General features: G+C 40.6%; 1 non-coding gene across 1 annotated transcript; it reads left to right on the top strand.

Annotated features, from left to right (window-relative positions):
* The first annotated feature begins 2113 nt into the window (after positions 1 to 2113).
* LOC135152452 (small nucleolar RNA R71) lies at positions 2114 to 2220 on the top strand. The gene has a single exon (XR_010291630.1). It is a non-coding gene; the product is annotated as a small nucleolar RNA R71 (small nucleolar RNA).
* The last annotated feature ends 4523 nt before the right edge of the window (positions 2221 to 6743 follow it).

Below are 6743 nucleotides of genomic sequence, written 5' to 3' on the forward strand. Positions count from 1 at the left end.
GATAGGATTTAACCTTCTCTGTTGTTCTACTGAAGGTTTGCTTCCTTCTTCAATGAGAATTTTGTGTTGACAAAAGGATGGACTGATTCCCTTGATATCAGCTATAGTCCACCCAATTGCTGTTTTGAATTCCCTTAGCACCCTCAAAAGTTTTTCCTCTTCCTCACCTGACAAGTTAGCTGCAATAATAACAGGAAGAGTAGAACATTCACCAAGAAAAGCATACCTCAAGTGATCCGGTAGCGGTTTAAGTTCAAGTTTAGGTGCTTCGATCACTGATGGTTGTAGTGGTTTATGATCTTCCCTTTGTTCCTCCAAGCCAAGAGATTCGACAGGTGGTTCAAAATTCCTTCGCCAAGGTGATGAGTTAAGATGATGGATTTCTTCCAATTCTTCTTCACTGTTCAATTCCTCATCATTGGTAAGGATTGCTTCCAATACATCATTCTGTAAAACCCGCTGGCTATTAGCTTCTGCCGTAGTATCAAGTACATCCATACTGAAACAAGATTCCTCATCAGTTGGTAATTTCATTGCATTGAATACGTTGAACGTGACCGTCTGATCTTGTATTCTCATTGTAAGTTCCCCTTTTTGTACATCGATCAAAGTTTGCCCGGTGGCTAAAAAGGGTCTACCCAAGATGATAGGAATTCTTTTGTCTTCTTCAAAATCAAGAATCACGAAGTCGGCTGGAAATATTAATTTATCAACCTTGACCAGCACATCTTCAATTATACCCCTCGGATATGTGATCGAACGATCAGCCAGCTGTAAAGACATGTTTGTCGGCTTGAGCTCTGGCAGGCCAAGTTGTGTGAAGATCGATAGAGGCATCAGATTGATGCTAGCTCCCAAGTCGCACAGACACTTATCAAAAGAGAACTTCCCAATAGTGCAAGGGATAGTAAAGCTTCCCGGGTCTTTAAGCTTAGGTGGTAATTTTTGTTGAAGCACAGCACTACATTCCTCCGTTAAAGCTACTGTCTCTAACTCCTCGAGCTTTAGCTTTTTTGAAAGAATACCCTTCATGAATTTGGCATAGCTAGGCATTTGCTCGAGCGCTTCTGCAAACGGAATGTTGATGTGAAGCTTTTTGAAAACTTCAAGGAATTTACCAAATTGTTTATCCAGCTGCTGTTTTTTTAACCTCCTAGGAAACGGAGGTGGTGGATATAATGGCTTTGATACCGGAGCAGCTGCAGGGATAGCCCTGTCCATTTCAACAGTAGGTTTTATGCCAATTGTACTCGAAGGAAGTTCTGCTGTAATTTCTTGCGATTCATCATCCTGATCTTGTACTAATGTTGAGGTTGGCCCTGATGTAGTTTTTCCAGATCTCAGCGTAATGGATTGGACTTGCTCTTTATGGTCCCTCTTACCTGGTACTTCTGTATCACTAGGGAGATTCCCCTGTGGTCTGTTTAATAAAGCATTAGCTAACTGACCGACTTGTGTCTCCAAGGCTTTTAAAGTTACTGCCTGACTCTTGTACATGAGTCTTAGCTCTTCCATGTCAGACCTTTCGTTAGCTGATTGCCCATGATTCTGAAATCCCGGAGGGTGATATGGCTGTTTAGGTGCATACTGTTGTGAAGTTCCAGCCTGACTATATTGTTTAGGTCCCTGTTGAAATCCTTGTTGAGGCTGATTATAACCCTGATTATTACTCCAGCTGAAATTCGGATGATTTCGGTTGTTAGGATGGTAAGTAGCTGGAGCAGGCTGTTGACCTCTCTGAAAGTTGCTCACAAATTGTGCTGATTCACTAGAAATGGCACACTGATCAGTAGAGTGAGTACCAGCACATAATTCGCAAATTGAGATTGGCTGTTGAATTCCTTGGTGAGCCAGAGAATCGACTTTCATCGTGAGAGCCTTAAGTTGAGCAGCAATCGCTGTCGACGTGTCAAGATCAAGAACTCCGGCTACCTTCCCTTGAGTAAGTCTTTGAGTAGGGTTCTGATATTCATTAGCAGCCATCATTTCAATAAGATCATAAGCTTCTTCATAGCTTTTAGCCCATAGCGCACCTCTAGAAGCAGCATCAAGCATAGGTCTGGATTGAGGTCCAAGACCATTATAGAAACAGTTTATTTGCATCCAATCCGGCATGCCATGATGGGGACACTTCCTTAGCATCTCCTTATATCGCTCCCAGGCTTCACAGAATGTTTCTCCTGATTGTTGAGAGAATTGAGATAGAGCATTTCGTAGTGCAGCAGTCTTTGCCATGGGGAAGAATTTAGTGAGAAATTTCTGAGCTAGATCTTCCCATGTAGTAATAGAGCCAGATGGTAGAGAATGCAACCATCCCTTAGCCTTATCTCTCAGTGAAAATGGGAAAAGCCTTAGCTTCACAGCATCATCAGAAACTTCATTAAATTTGAAAGTGTCACAGATCTCTATAAAATTACGTATATGCATATTAGGGTCTTCAGTAGGAGAACCCCCATACTGTACCGAGTTCTGGACCATTTGAATAGTTCCTGGTTTGATTTCAAAGGCTTTGGCTGCGATTGCAGGCCTGACAATGCTTGACTGGATATCATCGATCTTTGGCATAGAGAAATCCTTCAATGCCTTACTGTCTGGTTGTGCTTCAGGTTCTGTCATTGTTTCAGAATCAGAAGAAGAAGTTGAATCAATTGCTTCCTTACGAGCTTTAGAACGTGTTAGCATAAACGCGACCCAAGTACCTGAAATAAAGAAAAGAAGAAAAGTGAGAAGAGAATAGAATCCTAGTCAGTGAATTTTAATGCACACTGATGCTAAGTACATAAACTAATTAATTAACACCGAGTCCCCGGTAGCGGCGCCAAAAACTTGTTCGCAAAAATCTACACGCAAGCGCACGTGATCACAAGTAATATATTAAGTTCGATCCCACAGAGACTGGTGAATTAAGAATACGCACCTATGCAACAATGTATGAGTAATTTCACTGCTAAGACAATTAACCAGGATGTGTTCTTTTATACTAATAACTAAATTTACTAATCAAAATCAGAATAGGAAAACACATGGGATTCTAACTTCATTATCGAATTCATCTAGAATTGAAATTACTGATTAACATGCGACTGTTGATCCTAATCAGACAACACGAAAGTAATACATGCCAACTCTCGTTGCACACATATCATACCAATCAAAATCCACAATTAAGACAGAAATCTCATGGACACCAACAAAGTTCAGACCCTATATCTCTATAGCGGTAGTGTAAGCAGAGAGGTTTAAAAACAGGTCGTCTATCGTGATTACACAGGGTGATAAAAATAGTTCAAGTCTACCACAAATTATGTTTCATTCACATAATCCTATGTTTACATGGCATAGTTCTAAATTCAATCATCCATTCTCGCTTCAGAAAGAATTAACAAACAACTTAGAAGTTAGCTACGCTCCTAAGAAGAATAAGCACGGCTCATGCAAAGAAATCAACGTACGTCACAAAATCAATCAAACAATCTCGTTACTAAACTACATCGATAAATCCATTAGAATCCCATGAAGGCGGTTAGTTCATAATCGAACTAATCGACATCATGGGTTCTAATGAAAACATGATAAATTAACTACGAGAATCAAACGGAATAAAAGTACTTGAATTAATAATAAAGAACACAACGTTACAGATTTGATGTTCACGATCTCGCTCGAAACTGTCACTTCCTCGCGAAGAACGATCCAATACAAACTGATAATGTGCTTGATTACAAGAAAAAAACTGATAAAACTATATTACGATATTCTATGATAAAAACTACTTGGTGGCTAGGGTTTTTCACATGAGAAATTAAATTACATTGACCAAGTCAACCGGGCCTCGACCGCTGCAAAAATCCATCAGAAAAGCTTCAAAAATCAGCCCGGGACACTTCTGCTGGGCGCGGCCGCGCTAAACTAGCGCAGGCGCGCTAGTGGCGACAGTAGCTAGCGCGGGCGCGCTAACCTTTAGCGCGGGCGCGCTACTGTCTGCCACTGGCAGCCCTGGTTCTTCGTTTTCAGCTCGTTCTCGCGTGCATGCCCTTCCTCGCTCTAGTACCACTTCCGTAGGTGATCACGGTTGCATTTAGCACATGCAACAAGCCCTTTAAACCCCTAGATAGCTCTAGTGGACGAGTGTGTTCTCGTGAGGGTTTGTAGAAGATGTACCCACAAAATCCCAAGTCGTGATGAATCCACAATTCTCTATTCTTGCAAATAATGCACCAAAAACAACCTAAATTGATAGAAAATCACTTCATCACCTCAGCTCGTGACCTGCACAGAAAAACACTAAAAACACATCAAAAGACACTAAACACTTAAGTACAACCAAACAATTTAAGTGGAAATGAAGGCCTATAAGTGTGTATAAATACCACTTATCACTTAGGAGTTGATCAAGTTTACTGTCGATATCATCAAATCTTGACATATAAAGAGCATGGTTAGATCTGATCTCGACAGCCAACTCATGTATTTCTTCTTTAAGCTCATCCCTGGAAGAACTGGATGGCCTTTCATCTGCTTTCTTTTCTAGGGTCACCAACTGTGCACCCTTTAGTTTCTCATTTTCTGCAATCATTCGGGCTAATTTGATAAGTGGTATTTATACGCACTTATAGGCCTTCATTTCCACTTAAATTGGTTGGTTGTACTTAAGTGTTTAGTGTCTTTTGATGTGTTTTTATTGTTTTTCTGTGCAGGTCACGAGTTGAGGTGATGAAGTGATTTTCTATCATTTTAGGTTGGTTTTGGTGCATTATTTGCAAGAATAGAGAATTGTGGATTCATCGCGACTTGGGATTTTGTGGGTATATCTTCTACAAACCCTCACGAGAGCACACTCGTCCACTAGAGCTATCTAGGGGTTTAAAGGGCTTGTTGCATGTGCTAAATGCAACCGTGATCACCTACGGAAGTGGTACTAGAGCGAGGAAGGACATGCACGCGAGAACGAGCGAGAAACGAAGAAACAGGGCCACCATGACAGACAGTAGCGCGCCCGCGCTACTTGTTAGCGCGCCCGCGCTACCTTCTGCTGTCACTAGCGCGCCTGCGCTAGTTTAGCGCGGCCGCGCCCAGCAGAAGTGCCCCGGGCCGATTTTTGGAGCTTTTCTGACGGATTTTCGCAGCGGTCGAGGCCCGGTTGACTTGGTCAATGTAATTTAATTTCTCGTGTGTAAAACCCTAGCCTCGTAGAAGTAGTTTAGTAGAGAACAATATCGTAAGTTAGTTTTAATCATTCAAGCACATTATCAGTTTGTATTAGATCGTTCTTCGCGAGGAAGTGACAGTTTCGAGCGAGATCGTGAACATCAATTCTGTAACGTGTGATCCTTATTATTAATTCAAGTATTTTTATTTCGTTTAATTCTTGTCTTTTATTTATCATGCTTTCATTGGAACCCATGATGTCGATTAGTTCGATTATGAACTAACCGCCTTCATGGGGTTCTAATGGATTTATCGATGTAGTCTAGTAACGAATATTAATTACTTGATCTTGCGACGTACGTTGATTTCTTTGCATGAGCCGTGCTTATTCTTCTTAGGAGCGTAGCTAACTTCTAAGTTGTTTGTTAATTCTTTCTGAAGCGAGAGTGGATGATTGAATTTAGAACTATGCCATGTAAACATAGGATTATGTGAATGAAACATAATTTGTGGTAGACTTGAACTATTTTTATCACCCTGTGTAATCACGATAGATGACTTGCTATTAAACCTCTCTGCTTACACTACCGCTATAGAGATATAGGGTCTGAGCTTTGTTGGTGTCCATGAGATTTCTGTCTTAATTGCGGATTTTGATTGGTATGATATGTGTGCAACGAGAGTTGGCATGTATTACTTTCGTGTTGTCTGATTAGGATCAACAGTCGCATGTTAATCAATAATTTCAATTCTAGATGAATTCGATAATGAAGTTAGAATCCCATGTGTTTTCCTATTCTGAATTTGATTAGTAATTTTAGTTATTAGTATAAAAGAAACCATCCTTGTTAATTGTCTTGGCAGTGAAAATTGATCATACATTGTTGCATAGGTGCGTATTCTTAATTCACCAGTCTCTGTGGGATCGAACTTAATATATTACTTGTGATCACGTGCGCTTGCGTGTAGATTTTTGCGAACAAGTTTTTGGCGCCGTTGCCGGGGACTCGGTGTTAATTAATTAGTTTATGTACTTGTCATCAGTGTGCATTAAAATTCACTGACTAGGATTCTATTCTCTTCTCACTTTTCTTCTTTTCTTTATTTCAGGTACTTGGATCGCGTTTATGCAAACACGTTCTCAAACCCGAAAGAAAGCAATTGATTCATCTTCATCTTCGTCTTCTGATTCTGAAACAATGACAGAACCTGAAGCACAACCAGACAGTAAGGCATTGAAGGATTTCTCTATGCCAAAGATCGATGATATCCAGTCAAGCATTGTCAGGCCTGCAATCGCAGCCAAAGCCTTTGAAATCAAACCAGGAACTATTCAAATGGTCCAGAACTCGGTACAATATGGGGGTTCTCCTACTGAAGACCCTAATATGCATATACGGAATTTTATAGAGATCTGTGACACTTTCAAATTTAATGACGTCTCTGATGATGCTGTGAAGCTAAGGCTTTTCCCATTTTCACTGAAAGATAAGGCTAAAGGATGGTTACATTCTTTACCATCTGGTTCGATTACTACATGGGAAGATCTAGCTCAGAAATTTCTCACTAAATTCTTCCCCATGGCAAAGACTGCT

Source organism: Daucus carota, chromosome 4 (assembly GCF_001625215.2).
Source record: "Daucus carota subsp. sativus chromosome 4, DH1 v3.0, whole genome shotgun sequence".
NCBI lineage: Eukaryota > Viridiplantae > Streptophyta > Magnoliopsida > Apiales > Apiaceae > Daucus > Daucus carota.